Source organism: Pinus tabuliformis, chromosome 5_2 (genome assembly GCF_031772625.1).
Source record: "Pinus tabuliformis cultivar Carrire ecotype Pingquan chromosome 5_2, CPIR1, whole genome shotgun sequence".
Classification (NCBI taxonomy): Eukaryota; Viridiplantae; Streptophyta; class Pinopsida; order Pinales; family Pinaceae; genus Pinus; species Pinus tabuliformis.
In genome coordinates, this window is record NC_142306.1 from 609,466,142 (window position 1) to 609,485,269 (window position 19,128).

Genomic DNA, 19,128 nt, shown 5'->3' on the forward strand with positions numbered 1-19,128 from the left:
AACAAAATGACTTTCATAGAAACTTATTAATGTCATGTTCACATGGTGTGACCAGACTATCTATCTTTTTTTTTAAATGCCTCCCAAAAATCAGTGCTCAATAAAATTATCTGAAAAATCCAATACATAACAGAGGATTGCAAATCAATATTCAAAATTAATCCTTGAAGTTAACCTCACCTACAAAAAATCTATATGCAAGCATGGATGAAACATCCACAACTAGTATTAATTACCTAAGCCTTCAATTTACCAAAAATCTTGGCCTTTTCCTAGGTTGTCTGGAATCGCCCATGCCCAAACTTAGAGGATGTGTCAATGAACTTCAACTTTATTTCCTTCAAAGCGGTACAAGAGGTATGTTTCAACAAGGACTGTCGTAAAGTAACCACCCGCTTCTTGGTGCCCATACAACATCCTCTGATCATAATGTAATCATCTTTTACCACACCATAATAAGGGAAACCACCCATTGGTGTTATATCCTTCTCAGTCCTATCGAATTCAGTCATTGCCTTGTGGGATTCTTGATCTTCCTTGCCAATCTTGTAGATCTTCTTATTCATCTCAGTATGATGATGGTAACCATTCTGACCAGCCCTGGAAATAGTAAAGGAAACCCTAGCTGGATTCCAAGCACCAATACAAGCTACCTTACGCAAACCCCTGTGAGTTTTTCGGGGCAGTCTTGTAACACCCCACCTGGTTACCACACCTTCATAACCCTTACCCTTTGTGACACCAATAACATCAAACATTTCATCTTTTTGGAAAAGAGCATCAATAGGAACTTGTTTCTCAAAGAAGTTATACACATACTCTACTTTCTGGGCAATTGTTCCCCCATTAACTTGTATTTCCATCAGGTGTGCCTTCTTCTGTTTCAATCATTTCATCTTCTTAATCTGGGTGTGAGAAAGAACCCTAATGACGGTTGCATACTTCTTCATTTTCTCAAGCTCTACCTGGATCTCCTTCTTACCCTCCTCAAAATCATACTTCTTGGCGTATTTAGTGAAAGCCTTCTTCTTATCCTTGTACTAGTGTTTGTATCATACCTATCTGATCTGGTCTAGAAATAATCCCTTTTGTTTTGTAAGGAGTTTTTTTCGGGTATGTCCGCACCATTTTCTTTGCAATATAAAAAATCCATCGCATTTTAGAAAAACAACCCAAACTCTCAAATTTCTAAATCCAAAAAGGCACCATTCATTTGGTAGAAACATGGAGTTGATTATATAGATTGTTGCATGATAATATATCTGATTGGGGCTATATTTTATGTAAATTCAAGAATATTCTCACTTGATGGGACCATAAATGGCTATCATTCGGGGGCAGAGCATCTTGACCAAGGTGGTGTTGCAAGAACTTCCTGTTTTCTAGATGCATCTCTTTCATATTCCTCAAACCATTATTAATAAACTAAACTCCATTGTTGCTAACTTTATTTGGTCTGGTGCATGCCCACTGAAAAGAACATAAACTTGTGGCTCTTAGCACAATATCCATGCCTGTTAAGTTGGGCAGTTGGAGCATCTTAGATCTCAGAAGATTCAATAGCACCCTCTTAACCACGAATATGAGGAGGGCTTTCAGGGAAAGGGGTCTCTCACAGACCATTCTAGTCACTAAATACATCAACTTTCATGGCCTAGAGGAATGGATGTGGGCAGGGGTTCTAATGAATCTAAATGCATCATATACCTCGCATAGTTTCAGACATTCTCTTCCATGGCTCTGCAACAATCTACAGTGGTTGGTGGGTGATGGAAAACAAATTCTTGTTGGCATGGATACCAAGGTATGTTGGGTTATCACATATTATCGGTCCCCTTGATTCACATTGTCATCCAATTGGGTTTCCATAATATGGACAACTTTAGATCAAACAATATGTTCCCTTACTGTGCTTCGGTTTAGCCTCATGCTTGATAGTTAGGCATTCCAAACACCTTGGCCGCTGAATGGGAATATTTCCACAATCTTCTCACTCAAGCTGACATCTCATTCACTATGCTCCCTGATCAACTCATTTGGGGTGGACAAATTCTGAATGGGTAGATTGCTTCCAATGATGTGCATGACTATATTTCCTCTAGCATCCCCCCTCTTCCTCTAGTGAGCTGCACCTCCAAATTTTGTCTACCTCCAAATTTTGTCTATGGGAAATCCCTTTAAAAATCAAATGCTTCTTCTGGGTAGTGTTATACATTCACATCCTCACCTGGGATCCACTGCTGAAAAAGGGTTTGTAGCGCCCAGTAGATGTTCTATTTTCCAGTCGAATTCCTAGGAATGTCTCAATCTACTCCTGCATTGCCCCTTTGTTGCTACTATCTGGACTGCGGTCCCTCTCCTCCTTGATGTCAATATCCATTTTTATCGCTCCTCCTTCCTTTCCTATTTTGAGTGTTGCTCTCTCCAAGCCATTGCTTATAGAGTTGTCCCCCTTTATGTCTTGTGGGGAATTTGGTTATCTAGAAATAAACTAATCTTCGAAGGCATTCCCTCTGACACTATGTCCACCTCCCTCTGTATCATGACTCTTTTCATGGAAGTCAGCCCCTAGTACCCCAAAAAACCAACCAAATCCATTTCATTCGTTGATTTGGATGGTAGATTCCCAATTTACTTCTTTAATGGTGCTTCCTCAGATGGCGACTGTGGTTGTGTTGTCTTACTCAAATTGGATCCCTCTGTCCACTACAAATTCTATTGGTCTGTTGGTGTTGGGGATAACTATCAGGTTGAGCTACTACCATTATGGGGTGCCCTCCAATGCTCCAAATGGCTCAATTTAGACAATTTTCTAGTTGTAAGAGATTCATTCTTGGTGATCTGATGGATTCAAGGTTGGCATACTCTAGATGTCCCCTCACTTTGTAAGTGTGCATAGATGATCTCAGAGCTGAGGTATACCTTCATGGAGGTCTCTTTCCAACATATCTACCATGAGAAAAACTCTGAAGAAAACCTTCTTTCCAAGCGTGGGGTGCCCATGCTTCCTGGGTATATGTTCTTCGAGGTCTTTCAAAGTGGAGCGATTCGTGTAAAAGGGATGTTTGAGCTATAAGCTCTGACCCCTTCTATTTTCTTTTTTCCATTAGGATTTTGCAAGAGCTGAAGCCACTCCTCTGTTTCTCTATCTCTATTCTATTGTCGTTGTTACTCTTTGCAATTTATGCCTCTTTATGAGGAAGGATATTTTTTTGTTGGCACTGAAGATCTTTTTTGCTTGCTCCAATGGAAATTAGTAAGAAGTGTTGTCACCCTGGTTAAAGACCAATCAAATATGTAAAACATTTGAATATGTAAGAGTGTTATGTTTTTTTCTGCTGAAAGAAAAAAATGGGTATTTCATCTCGAACAATTCAATCGTTTTTGGGTGAAAATTGGTTGCACAATCATATATCTTTGTCCAAATTTTCAATATTTTGACGTTTTAGTATTATATGGACAGATCTTGCACTGATAGAACTTTCAAATTCGAGTTTTCTTTCATGGATTGACAGTTAGGTGTAGGAATCTGCCAGGAATTGTAGAAATTTGTAAACCTTTAGTGGAAATGGCCTCTCACAATCGAAATTTATTGTTCAGGAAGCACAGGGTTTCTTTGGGTGATGTGAGAAAACCGTCATCTTCATTTTCATAGGAATCAACTTTTCAAGCATGGTGAAATTTGCCCTATTATTGAACTGTCGAACTCGCCCTTCATGCATCACCGCGAGTATGCACAAACGAAATTGATATGTACATGGACGAGGCTATAACAATTGGTCTACCTCCTGCATAGGTGGATATATCATAGGAGATAGAAACTAGTATACAACAGGCACACAACAAAATTTCTACATTGGTGAAGACGTATGCTAAAGTTTTGATGCCTACGTTTTGGAGATGCCATTACAAATCAACATGCAATTGAAGAACTAACCCAAGAGATAACTCACCTATTAAAACATACTGAACAAATGCTACAACAAGTTTCTGCACATGGTTGGTCTGAGGATGAAAGTGTTCAAAAGAATTTCTAGAGATCTTCCACTGATATTTAGTCACTTTCCATGGAATTTTGCAAACAATAGAAGGCTTACTTACAGTGCTTATAGCAGTTACAAGATGTGAGGTGCTACTTTCTTATTCCTATTACGCATCACAATGCATATTTAGTCTAAAATAAAGAGGAAGAGGATGATAGGGAAAAGCTTAAAACCATGTGGGTTGAAGCCTTATATGAAAATGTTGCTCCACATACATTTATTGATGGAGAAGAGTTGGAAAAGAAAGCAAGAGCAGCAGAGGAACTAGCTCAGTCGCTGTTGTCGGAGGAGATGGAATTAACAAAAACATCATATGATGGTGCAGGTGGTGGAAAGGGAGAAATGGGTCGTAATAGGGCAGAATCTATGATTGTTGCTGTAGAGACACTGCAACAAAAGGTGAAGACGTTGTTGGAGGAGAAAAGGAATTTGGCTCTTGATTTATCCAGTGAAATCAGAAGTCGAATGACTGAAAGATATGTTGTGAATGAAGCTTTTATGTTGATTCAGAAAGAGAAGGATGAATTGCAGTCAAGTTTACAGAAAGAGTTGAATAGGAGGTCAAATAAGCAAGAGAAGATCAAGTTCGGTGAAAGGCGATTGAGGGACAGAATCAGGGATCTTGCAGAGCAGAATGTTGCTTTGCAAAGAGAAGTTTTAGATATGAAAAACAAGGAAGCCAATTTAAAAAGTCAGCTGACAGAGTCTGAGCATTACAGGGATAGGCTCAACATAAAATTAAAGGACTCTGTCAATGAAATTGCACAACTAAGACAGGCTTTGAAAGAATCAGAAATAGGAACCGAGAAAGCAAATGATACTCTACAGTCAATCAAAAGATGTTATGATGAAGAAAAGGAAAGTTATGGTTTAAATAAATCATCTTCAAGGCTTCAATGGTTGTTGAAAGATCATGAAAGGGCTATAAACAGACCATTATGGAATTCTGGGCTGAAGGGTGATATTAATGAACACATGGCAGCCGAGCTTCAACAAAAAGAACTGATTAGGGTGAGTGGTAGTGCAGATGAACATGCTCTCTACAAGGATAAACTAGCCGACTGTAAGAGCACTCAAAGTTATCATGAACGTTTAAGAAAGGAGAAGAATACTGATGGCCTCCAAGGGTCTAGACTCAGAAGCAGAAGAGAGAATAGTATTGGCAATGGCTTGCATGGTTTAATGAAGTTAGTCCAAGAGCTATGTGCTTGGCTTGATGAGAAGCAGACTCGGTCATTGTTACTGTTTGATGAAAATAGGCTGCTCTGTTCTAAGCTACTCGAAACCTTGAAATATAAAAGTAATGCTGGACTGGTCAATGAACAAAATAAAACTAATTCTATAGTGGTTAATGAACATGAGATGGATGTGCAGATGTTGGAAAAAAAAACTTATCTTTTCAAGGACAGTGTCAATATGGTAAAGGGTATTTTGAAAGAAATCACCCTATTTGCTTGCAATGAAGCCCTTGGACAAAAAGTGATTGGGAGGAAAGATTCAGCTCGACAGTTGGAGGACCAATATTGGGAGTTGAGTGAACTGCAAGATGAGCTTAAAGCCCAAACTTTGATTACCAGACTTGTGAGAGAAAAACTTGGTTCAAGAGTTCTTGAAGTGGAGCAGCTACAAGAAGATGTTGCAATGCTTCTGAAGAATCGAGAGCTTTCCAAGGCTGAAATCAAAAGGATGCAACATCTTCTTGGCACTGCAAACCATAAGGTGGCAGATTTGGAATCTCAGTTGGGAAGAAAGGATGAAATAATAAGTGGTTTAGAAGGTGACTTGCAGAGATGTTTAAAACAAATAGAAGTCCTAAAAGAGGATCTGGGCAAGGTTTCAAAAGACAGGGATATAATACGGGAAGAAGGAGAGTGACATGGTTTGAAGTCATAAGGTTAAATCTAGAGGTAGAAGCATCCCAAAAAACAATAGAAAAATTGGACGAGGATGTGATGATTAAAAATGGGCAGATCTCAATATTAAGTGAAAGCCTTCAAGAATTTTACTGCACAAATATTTAGACTTTAATGGCATCTTCAGGCTGACACTCCTAAATATATCTGATTAATACAGGTTCTTGTCATGTAACTAAGAGCACACATTCCATGACAACAAGAAGACATTAAATCTGAATTTTTCAGTTGTGGTTTTAAGGATAAACATGGGTTGAGACCAGATATTTGGCATTTTCTTTCGTCTTTGTAGTGCCAGAGATCTGCCACTGATCTTTAGTCACTTTCCAATGAATTTCGCAAACAATAGAAGGATTATTTACAACACTTACAATAGTTAAACGATGTGCGGTTCTACTTGCTTCTTCATGTTATGAATCATGATGCATATTTAGTTTGAAATTGTTTGTGGCAAAGCAAGTGTTACTTCAAATTTATTGAGGTAGCAAGTTGCATCTTATTGTTATGTCTTTTGTGTTTCGTAGAAGGGACCCTGTTAGTTGCAGTCTTTGAAACCTTCCTCCAGTGATCAAACATGCTCTTACAAAGAGATTTTAAGGTGTCAAGGTCAAATTTTGTCATTTCACTGAGTCTTCAAGAAAAATTTGGTCACTAGGTATTAGGTCTAGGGTTTGTTTTCACTCCTTTCAAAGTTTTCCAAATGTCGGTCCATGTCACCATTCAGCTGAGTGTACCATAATTCAAAGGGTTTTCATCATCATTTCAGGTTCCAATGAGTCATTTTACACCTTGTTCGTGCTTCAGTTGTACTGGGTAAGGTTCATTTCCCTCTCCTAGGGTTTTGAAGGTAATTTCTCTTGGATGGTCAAATCATCAACAAAACTTGTATCCTGGTGTTCATACACCTTCCCCTATCCTTAATGTACCTTATTAAACACTTCTTATCATTGATATCCTTTAAATTACTCATTTTCCCACAAACCCTAGTTTCTTGCTACAATTTGACAATTTTCTAGGCTAGGCCTGTGTTTTGCCCTTTTGGACCCCTTCCCCTCACTCAATCTTTGAAATTCTACTTTCCCCTACTTCCTAACATCCCTCCCTATTTCCCAAAATTTTCTCAAGAATTTAGAAGCTCCTTATCCCCTTCATTTCACTTCATTTCGACAAATCCCCTATTCCACACATCGGGATACGTTTTACTCCAATGATGTTTCTGAGCAAGAAAAGATGAATTTGGGAAAACGGAGAGAGGTTTTTGTCCAAAATAGGCCAAGGAAGAAAAACCTCTTTCACTTGTTACACAGGTGTCATTTTTTTAGAGAAATGTCAAAAATATAGTTGCCTCAGGAGAATTGATGCACCTTTGAAGTGACCTTGGGAAAATCAAGATGTCTCCTAGCTTGGTTGGCCAAATGACTTATTTGATGAGTCAAATGATAACTAGACACAAATATACTTCCAATAAGCTATCATGAGCTCAATTTGGGGTTGAGGAAGACCTTCAAACGTTGACTGCAACAACACTCTACCTTTAGGCAGCCTCATTTTCCACATTTTGACCAGTCTTGGGAGATTTGACCTTTATTAGGGCAAATGAACTCCAAATTGAAAAAATCAACTTCTGTTGGAAAGTAGACTCGATAATATTTTCAACAAACTATCCTGAGATCAATTTGGACACTGGGAAGGCCTCCAAAAATGGTCTTCAAAAAGGCGCGATGCACTTGTTAGTGGGCGCGACGCACCTGTCTTTCAAGCTTGAAATTCACTCAAATCAACTCCTCCAAGCTCCAAATCGTGCAAACCTCATTTCACAAGTGATTTTAACATTCCTAAGTGCCATTGAAAGGGTTTTAGTCAGTTTTCATCATGTGTCAATGTTATGAAACCAACTCACAAAAAGATAGAAAAGAGAGATCAACGCCTTAGAATTCAGCCTCTTCAAGGGGGCAACCTCCTTTATATTACACAAATGAGCAATTCTTGGATGATTCAAATGAAAAAACCTCCTTTTTATATATAGGAGTCTAAGGAGTCACAATATAACCCAGCTGACCTAACAATAATAATATAAAGCCACAAAAATAAAAATAGAGGGATTCTATGGGGCATAGTAATAACAATATGGGGATAATAGGGGCACAACAATATTAATAAGGGATGAAACTACAATAGTAATGGGGTAATTACTAGTATTATAGGGACCCAACATGCCCCTCTCCTTCAAAAAAAGTGTTTTCATCAACACTTGAGTAGTTCTGGATGCTTCTGTATAAAATTCTCATCCTCCCATGTGGATTCTTCAGCGGATAAGTTCTTCCACTTGATAAGATACTCTGAAATTGATCGATTTTGTAGTTGTCGAGTTCTTGTTTCTGTGACTGCTTCTGGTTCCAATACAATTTTTCATTCCTCGTCAAGTTCTGGCAATATTGTTTGAACTGGGAGCTTGTCACCTATAACCTTCTTTAAACATGAAACATGGAAAACTAGGTGCAATCGAGAAGCTGCAGGAAGCTCCAATTTGTATGCCATAGTACCAATCTTTTGCAACACCTTGTACGGACCATAATACTTTGGTGATAATTTATTATCCTTCTTAGCTTGCTTGAGGGACATTTGCTTATATGGTTGTAGCCATAGGAATACCCAATCACCTACATCAAAACTTCTTTCGCTGCGATGTTGATCTGCCTGTTGTTTCATTCTATTCTGTGCCAACACGAGGTTATCCTTTAAGAGTTGGAGGACTTGTTGTTGATGTTCGATGTGATGTTCCACTGCTTGAACCTTAGAATTTTCTCTTAAATATGATGTGATGGATGGTGGCTGATATCCATAAAGTGCCATAAATGGGGTCATTTTTGTTGTTGTATGGAAGGAAGTGTTATACAACCATTCAGCCAGAGGCAAACATTTGACCCATTGTGTCTATTTATCAGATACAAAGCAACGAAGATATCCTTCCAAACATTTGTTTACTATCTCAGTTTTCCCATCAGATTGAGGATGATAAGATGAGCTATGAGCTAACTGAGTACCAAGACAAGAAAATAATTCTGTCCAAAAATTTCCAGTGAAAATGGGATCTCTGTCACTTACAATAATCTTTGGGTTTCCATGTAGCTTTTGAACTGTTTCCATAAATGCAGTAGAAACTGTACTAGCTTTAAATGGATGTGATAATGCACAAAAGTGTGCATACTTGGTAAGTCTGTCAACTACCACCATGATGACACTCTTTCCCTCAGACTTGGGTAAACCTGTGATAAAATCCATTGAAACCTCCTCCCAACGTTGGCTTGGAATGGATAAAGGTTGTAATAGACCCGGTGTCTTAATTGTTTCAACTTTATTTTGTTGGCAAACCAAACATTCCGCCACAAACTTTTGAATATCTGATTTAAGGCCATCCCAAAAAAATTCCTTCTTAACCCTGTGGTAAGTTTTTAAAAATCCTGAGTGCCCTCCTAAGGGAGAAGTGTGCAATTCCATAAGAATCTTTTGTTTTAGTTTGGAATTCTTACAGAGGTATAAGCGATCTTTGTACCATAAAGAATCATTTTGCCAGCTAAATGTATCAGACGTACTGGAATCTTGTTGTAAATTTCGAATAAGTGCCCACACTTCTTCGTCATTCTTCCATTCCTCCCTTGCTTTGTTTATCCAATCTGGTTGGATAATAGAAATTGCGCACAACAATGCTTCCACATCCTCATCCTTTCTTGAGAGTGCATCTGCCACCACATTTTGCTTCCCTTTTTTGTAGATGATTTAAAGTCATAACCCAACATCTTTGTGACCCACTTTTGTTTCTCTTCAGAGGATAATCTTTGTTCTAAAAAGTATTTAAGGCTATCATGATCCGTTTTTACCTTGAAGTGTCTTCCCATTAGGTAGGGTCGCCATTTCTTAAGTGCATGGAGTATTGCCAACATTTCCTTCTCATAAATAGCTTTGTGTAAAAACTTTCCCTTGATTGGACGACTTTCAAAAGCAATGGGTCTTTCATCTTGCATTAAAACAACACCAATTCCATTTCCTGAAGCATCACATTCCACAATAAAGGTTTTTGTGAAGTTCGGTGTAGCTAAGACCGGTGCTTGGCACATTGCCTCTTTAAGATGTTCGAAGGCCTTTGTTGCTTCTAGAGTCCATGAAAATGCATCTTTCTTCAATAATGTTGTTAGAGGTGCTGCTATTCTCCCATAATTCTTAACAAACTTGCGATAATACCCTGTCAACCCAAGAAATCCTCGCAGATGCTTTATGGATGTGGGGATTTTCCATTCCTTAATGGCTTTAATTTTGCTAGGGTCTACCTTAACTCCTTCATGAGATACAATATGACCCAAATATTCCACCTCTTGTACTCCAAAGAAACATTTGGATCTTTTTGCATATAATTGTTTCTCCTCCAATAGTTGTAGCACCCTGTCAACATGTTCAACATGATCCTTCCAAGACTTGCTGTAGATTAGTATATCATCAAAAAATACTAACACAAATTTTCTAAGGAATGGTTTGAAAATGGAATTCATCAAACCTTGAAATGTTGAAGGTGCATTGGTAAGGCCAAAAGGCATGACCAAAAATTCATAATGACCCTCATGAGTTCTAAATGCTGTTTTCGGAATGTCTTCAATCTTCATTCTGATTTGATGATATCCTGAACGAAGATCCAACTTGGTGAAGTAAATTGATCCATGCAATTCATCCAGTAATTCATCAATGAAGGAATGGGAAACTTATCTTTAATAGTGAGCTTGTTGAGCTCCCTATAATCCGGACACATGCGCCATGATCCATCCTTCTTGTGCACCAATACTACTGGAGTAAGAAAGAACTTTGACTCGGTTGAATTATACCAGCCTCTAGCATTTCTGCAACCATACGTTCAATTTCACTCTTTTGGGCATAGGGATATCTGTACGGCCTGATGTTTGGAGGAACACTTCCTGGAATCAAATGAATAGCATGATCATGATCACGAATAGGTGGGAGACCTTTGGGAGTCTCAAATACCTTGGAATGATTGTCCAAGACTTTTTGGAGATCTGGAGAAATAGATGATTGCAATGTGGAAACATCTAGCGAACATAATTGTGCAATTACACCCCTTTGTTCCTTTTTTAGAAGCTTTGTCATGCCATTAGAGCTGATTATCTTTCCCAGTTTCCCTGCAATACCCCTTAATTCAACTTCCTTTCCTTCCATGGAAAATTTCATGAAAAGTTCTTGAAAATTAAAAGCTATTGTACCCAAGGATTGTAGCCATTGGACTCCTAGTACAACATCAGCACCTCCCATTGGAATGGAAAGCATTGGGCTAGTCAATACATATTCTCCCATGGATAGCTTGATATTATGGCACTTTACAGAGCAATTTATTGTTCCTCCATTTGCAGCCATCACTTGACACTCTGGTGCTGGATATAAGAAGCAATTCAATTCTTTTGCTACCTTACAATGAATAAAATTGTGGTACTTCCTGAATCAATCAACACTATTACCTTTTTCTTCTTGATTTTTCCTTCTATCTTGATGGTTTGAGGAGTGGTAATTCCCGCCAATGCATTACAAGATATGGCCGGATTCATTTCTTCTTTATCTAGGCTTGCTTCCTGGAGTATATCCTCTTCTTTTGACATTTCTTGCTCCTTTTCTTCTTCCTCTTCACAATCTATGTAGAATAATTTCTTCTTAGCACACTTATGACCATCAGTGTATTTGCAACTGTAACAAATCCCTTTTTCTCTTTTTTCTTCCAATTGTTATGGTGTCAACCTTATAGGTTGTGGAAGACTAGGAGCAAACACACTTTCATCTTTATAGTTGTGAGTGGTATGCTTCCTGTTGCCATAATTTTGCTTTCCATTTTTCTTGCTAACCTGAATGCCTTCTCTAATGAATCAGGTTCCCAAAGGCGAACATCATGTTGGATATTATCCTTTAAATTCCCTATGAACACATCAATCCTATGCTCCTCTGGAATATCTTTTACCCTTATGTTCAATTTTTGGAACTCCTCAATGTGCTCCATTATTGAACCCTTTTGTTTGAGACTTATCAATTGGCTAAAAAAAGTGTTGCTTTTTGTATCCTCATAATGTGCTATCAATTCTTCCATAAAAATTTCCCAAGTGATAATTTTTTACGAGAGCAAAGCCATTGATACCATACAAACTGATTTGGTTCCAAATATAAAGTTGTAATACGTACCTTTTGTGTGTTTTGCACATTATTGAGATCAAAAAATTGCTCCATTTGTAATATCCATGTTGCGGGATCCTTGCCATCAAACTTCCTCATATCGATTTTTGGAATATGGTGGGTTTTCGATCCCACATTAGAGTCTAAGAAATCATGATTAACATTTCTTTTGTTCGCATCATGAGTTTCCTTTACTACCTTTTCACCATTGGTAAGTATTTCTTGTAGAAAATTTGTCAAATCTGTCTTCAAATCTGCCATGCCTGTCTTCAAATTTGTGTTCAAATCTATCTTCAAGTTGTCCATCTTAGCTTCCATGCCATTCATCTTAGCTTCCACGCCATTTATCTTAGCTTCTGTTAGCTTTTGTGACAGTGACATTTGTTTCACTTGTTCTTGTAATTTTGATATATCATGTAGCATTTCTTCCTCTTCTTCATGAGTCATGCTAGAGCTTTCAGGTTTCTTACTAGGTGTTTGCATTTTCTTTCCTTAGGGCATTAGTTACCAATAATAATGCTCTACTATGCCCTTTGAATTCCTTCAAAATAAATTTTCAAACCAAGCTTAAGTAAAAATTTAAGAAAATCTACACACCTTTTTTCACTTTGTAGGAGCTCGATATTGCCTCTGATGTATATCTGTACTTTCTGATCATCTAGTTCTAAATTTGTGACCTACAGTAGCCCTATGTGTCCTCTTTCCAATGCCACAAGTCTGACCCAAATTAGATTCTCCAAGGAAGAGTTATGCGAAATCTCCCACAGTGACTTGATTATAGACTAGTTCCGTGGAGCGAACTTGTACGACATGCCATGAGTCACTATTTCGACCTTTGGATCTGAAAAATGCATAAAAGAAACTACATTCCATCCTCTTTCCGTAACTTCTTATGAAATTTCAATTTGATCCCCAGAGAGAAATTTATGATGATTTTCCCCAGGTCACCTGTTTGGAATGTAATTCAGGAGTCTGCAAAAAGACTAACTTCCTCAGATCATATCTCCGCAAATATAGTGCAAAAAGCTCTGAAATTCGGACCCAAGGTTCAGCGCGATTTGTTCTCAAATGGGTTTTTTTTCAACTTTTGAAACATCGCAGAAAAAAAGTTATAGCAAAAATTCCACGATGACTTGTTTGGAGTAGCGAAACCCTAGAATCCAAAGCTCTGATTCCAAATGTTATGAAACCAGCTCACAAAAAGATAGAAAAGAGAGATCAACGCCTTAGAATTCAGCCTCTTCGAGGGGGAAACCTCCTTTACATTACACAAATGAGAAATTCTTGGATGATTCAAATGACAAAACCTCCTTTCTATATATAGGAGTCTAAGGAGTCACAATATAACCCAGCTGACCTAACAATAATAATATAAAGCCACAAAAATAACAATAGAGGGATTCTATGGGGCACAGTAATAACAATATGGGGATAATAGGGGCACAAAAATATTAATAAGGGATGCACCTACAATAGTAATGGGGTAATTACTAGTATTATAGGGACCTACTAGTCAATAGGTGAAAAACAAAACCCTAGTTCCTTGCACAGTCATATTGGAAAAGCTGCCTAGGGTTTGCAAAGTTGCAATTTTTGCTATCTTAGTCCCCTTTTCCATTTTCACACTCCCTTCATTTCATTTTCCCTCCCCTCTTTCATTCACACTCATCCATTCCCTTTTCCCCAAAACTAAAAAAAAAACCTAATCCCTAATCCCACTACTCCCAAACTCTAATTGATATCTCGAAACCCTAAATATCATTCCCCAAACCCTTCCATTCGCAAAAACACTACAAGCAGCATCCCAACCCCTCATTCACTGTCCCCCACCATCAATCCCTGTCATTTAGTAGAAAATACCTATTGTTCCTATAAAATCTCTTTATACTCATCTAAGAAACATCAAACAATGGCAAACTTGGAGTCAGATTCATCTTATGACAGAAATGAGGAAATAGTAAGTGACTCCTCCAAAGAAATTCATGCACCAAGGAGACCTCACAAGAGTGGAAAACATATCTAGGAGGAGCCCACTACACTTACTAAGTTGTTGGCTTGCCCTCTTGCTGTAGCATGCTTCAAACATCAATCTTGCTATCAATTTTGTGAGATGGTGGAAAGAGTTAAATACCACCATGAGATTGCGAGACTTTTTGTGCTCCATCTTCACAATGGCCAAGTCAATTTGGTAGGCGTGACATTCACTTTGGCACCTGAGACTATAGCTGAAGCAACAGGCATTCCAAATGTGGGTGAGTAGTGGAACAAGGGACAACTGGTGGATAAAGATCATTATGAGCCTTATATCAAGGCTAGTTTTCAGAGTCATATCAGTAGGGTCTTCCCTTTCAGGTACCTACAAGACACATATTCTGCCCTTATGAAACTCGTAATCAAATATTTCAGCTGTGAAGGCAGATTTTCTCACCTATACACCTATCATATCAGATTGTTGATGCATTTTACTAGGGTGAGGATGATGAACAACCCCTATTTTATATGCCGAAATATTGAGAAAATGACCACATTGGTGCAAAGGAAACCTCCTCATCAACAATATAACAGCATCTATCACTTTTCATTGATCAAGATTGTGGTTTTGCATCAGCTTAGTTTACTGAATATTTCTTGGGAGGATTTCATTTCACATGAGGTATTCACAAGCTCTCAAGCGCCCCCATCAGTTTTTCATGATGCAGGAGAGCCTTCACATCAGCAAGAGGTGCATGAGACTCAAACCATCAGCGTCCCAGTGTTTATCACTTACCAAAAGGGCACAAGGAGATTATTTGCAGCAGCAAAACGAGTACTATCTCCACCCGGGGTGGAAGTGGTCTCGTTTCCTTCAATAGCAAAGCAGGTACAGGACAAGGGTAAGTATCCATTGCATGATGTGGGGCCTTTAGAAGGTCAAGAGAGAGATTTCATTCTCATTCAGGATAATGACACTGATTTGGGCTCCCAAAGATCAAAGCTCAAGGATATCATTCAAGAACAGCAAGATGACATTCATGACTTGTCTCCCAACCTGGAAAGAGCCAAGTGGATAATAAATTATCTTGAGAAAAGGAATAAGCAGTTGGAAGATCAACAAACTATCATGGAGCTCCAAAACATAAGAGAAAACCGGCAAGTTGCCAAGAGGAAGAAAATCAAGTTGACACCACTTGAGCAAGAAATTGAAACTGATCATGAATCTTGGCTTGAAAGGGAAAACATGCATTTGTAAAAGATGCTGGAGAAGGCGAAAAATGAGAAAAAGATGTTGAGGCACATGGCCTATCACTATTTGGTGAGAAACAAAGTTTGCAAAGCGAGAATTAGGACTTTGAAGGCCAAGTTGAGGAAAGCTTTGAGGAAGAAGAAAGAGCAAGACAAGCTTAAGATTTTGGTTGAGGCTTCCTTAACCCAACATCGCACTTGATGCAGGACACTTAGCCCAAATTTCAAGAAATTTGGGGTACTTTTTGTCAATTTTGAATTTTTGGAGCAAAACACAGGTTTTTCTGCCAAGTGTGTCGCGCCACCTGGCGCGCGCTTTTGCTAGGGATCTCCTTTGGAGGAAAACTAAGCATTTTTGGATTCCTCATGCAAAAATATGAATGCCCACAAATTTCCAAGAAATTTTGTCAAGTTTTGAGCTTCCAAAAGGGTTAAAAACACCTCAAAAATGCCCTTTCTGCCCCTTTTCGGCCACACAGGAAGGAATGTTGGGAGAACTCACTTTTGGAGGGGCAAATGGACACCAAACTCAGAAATTCAACTTGTTATGGAAAGTAGATAGATAGAAATTTCCAACAAGCCCACTTGGAGCAAATTTGGTGCATGGTAAGGCCTCTAAAAGTAGCCGCAAAAAGGCACGACGCATAGGGATAGAGGCGCGGCGCACAGGATGGAAAATTGACTTTTTTGCCAAAAAACTCTATTTTTTCGCGTAGTTTTTTCTCATTTTCACTTTTCTCTCTCTCATGGTCAAAGTCATGATGTAATTTGATGTAACTTGATGGAATTTGATGTAAATATGCTAAAATTTCACTCATAGAGGTAGATACATCATGAAAAGGTAGTTTTGAAACTGAATGAATTAGTTTCCTAGTTTTTAGAGGCAAGCTGTTCCGCTGCCTACTTTTCAGTTCTTAGTTTAGATCTTGTTGCAACAACTCCTAAACTCATGAATTCGACCCTAAAGCCTAGCATGAGTTGTTTGTTTCGTATATCTAGTAATTTTTTAGTCATTTGTCAGGGTTGGACTTTTGTGAAAGCCTTGAGTAGCATTGTATAATCATCTCTGCAGTTTGGCAAAGGAATAGACCAGGGTTTGCAGCACTTTGTGGGATTCTTGTGGCAACTTGATTTGGTATTTTTTTTCCTTCTATAATGTAATTTTACATGTGTTTATGTATGCCATCATCTATCTCTGTTCATCTTAACTAAATGAAACAAGGATAAAGGTAGAATTCATTGATGTTTGCAGTGCTCTACCTAGGGTTTGTTTAGTTATTTATGTTTTCAGCTATTTGAAGATGATCCCTGAGAATTTCATGCCCTCTCCAACTCCTCACCAGTATTAAGACTCTCCATCTCACTTATTTTAAAGTACTAAACCATTTTCCTACCTCGCCCCACATAAAACTCTGCAAGATTGTGTCCATTCCCCAGACCCAAATCTGCCTTTCACATTTGAGCCAGCAAACCAACATTGAATTCAATCAAACTTTTTTGAGTATATACCTAGCCTAAAATTAGTCTTTACATCAGCCATCTCAAGGTTTATTGATCATATTTTCCTGATATTGACAAGGAGAGATCCCTCTCCTGACCTGGTATGGCTAGCTACCAGGTTAAGCGTCGTTTGATGTTACCCTAAACCTGACTTTATCAGCCTGAGGTAGATCTAGGCCCTGATAGACCCAATGGAGTTGACATAGGCATAGACTCAAGTTTCAGCAAAAAATAGCTAGCCGAGATGAAGAAAAGTGAAGCGTTGTTAGCTTAAAGGGAGAGGGAAATTCTTCAAATTGTAGATTCAATTAACGAGTTACAGCAAATCATGAAGGATCTTTCTTCTCTGGTCATTGAGCAGGTAACTATAATGGATCATATTGATCAGGGTGTTAAACATTTACAGAAGGCTGAGAGAACAGAAGGGGGAGGAGGCATGGTTATGTGTGCAACAATACTCATATTCATATGCCTTTTCATGATTTTTGTGCTTATTATCAAATAAATATTCACTTGATTTGTGGAAACATTCAAGCTTGGTTTTCTTGCCTTTTTCCTAGTTCGTGAAAAGTTGGTATTAAGCACCACTGAGTAACTATTTCTCTACCTATGACTATTGAAATTGCACATCTTATGTTACACAGAGTTTGCAGAAACCACGTATCGTATTTCATATCTTATCCTAATAGACCCCCAAACCAAGAATTCATTTATTGCACAAAAAAAAAGATTGATTTCTTTGATTTGAGCTATTACAGATCAGGGATGTAACATAATTCCATTCTTATTAGACAATCATTTTTTAAATTTTCCATGTAACTGGCCAATATATTGACTTTATTTAAAAACAAATAGCATACATCGTAGAACAAGGTATTATAGATCACATGGTCAAACACTCAAATTAGTAACACATCGTAAATGATTCCAGTTCACATTTTGTACATCGAAAACCTGATCTCCATCATGGTAAGATATGTAAGAGCTTAAAATAACCCAAATCTAAATTATATCTATAAATTGAGCTCCATAGCATCAGGAAAACTCAAATGTAACCCTACAAAATGGTCCAGGATGACAATAACATGTAAAATCCAGCCATCAGAAAAATTCACAATAAGGTTTCATGGAGCATACCTTGTAAAACCACCTTCACACCGCCTCGTTGATGTGTTGAACCCACACTATGTTAAGGGTCTAAAGCCCTCTGGGTGTCTTGATATAAGCGATAACACCAACGATCACCATTGGAGGGGTATCAATTACCGTTACAACCTTGCATGTTTCCTTCTTATGAAGCTTGGATCTGGGCTTCTCAACCTCTCTAACGATGAGGGGCATGCCGGTCTTGTAGCCCAAAAAGGCTATCAGCTTGTAGGGCTTCGATGGGTCATCCCATGATCACCATTGGCGGGGTCTTGATTACCATCATAGCCTCACATGTTTCCTTCTTGTGAAGCTTGGATCTAGGCTACTCATCCTCTTTGACGATGTGGGTCATGCCGGCCTTGTAGCCCAAAAAGGTTGTCAGCTTGCAGGGCTTCGATGGATCATCCCTGGGGAATGAATTCACTTTTCCTCTATGTCTACATGCCATCTTGCGAGGGAGAAATCCCAGAGAGCCATGCTTGGGATGCTCGAACTTCCTGTGACTCATCTCTTCAGCTGCAACTCCCCCTCCTTCTTCCTCCTGTCTGCCCCCAAAGTCTCTAACATGGAGTCGATCCCCAACATTAACCACCATAAATAAATCATTTGTTTACTATTTTTCCATCTTTATTGGTTAGATAAAAATAAAATAATATTAAAGTAGTAAGCCAATCCCTCATAGTTTTTAATATTTTCACTTACATCTTTTTCACTGTATGCTATTAATTCCTGCGATACATAAATTTTTCAAAATAATTTTTGATTTGCAATATTTTTGTAAAGTGTGGTATATTCAGCCACCAAGTTTGAATTTCATCTGGACATCCAAGTCTGTTAGGAAAATAATTATGCCATTCTCAAGTCATGTCAAGAGATAATAATTGGAACTATGACACATTAAAATCTTGAAGGCCCTTCAGGGTCTGCAGAACCATCTTGGTCAGGTCCGCGACACATCTCAGCACTGTGGGGGCTTCCTTACAAATCAACTTGAGCTCGTTGTGGGAATTGACCAAGAATTCCTTGAGTCCCTAAACATCCATATTCTCGCATAGAGATTTCATCTCTAATAAATTATTTCTTTC

General features: G+C 38.4%; 1 pseudogene; it reads right to left on the minus strand.

Moving 5' to 3' along the window:
* Positions 1–221: 221 nt before the first annotated feature.
* On the minus strand, positions 222–18,566 carry LOC149160488 (large ribosomal subunit protein uL3 pseudogene; annotated as a pseudogene).
* Between the last annotated feature and the right edge of the window lie 562 nt (positions 18,567–19,128).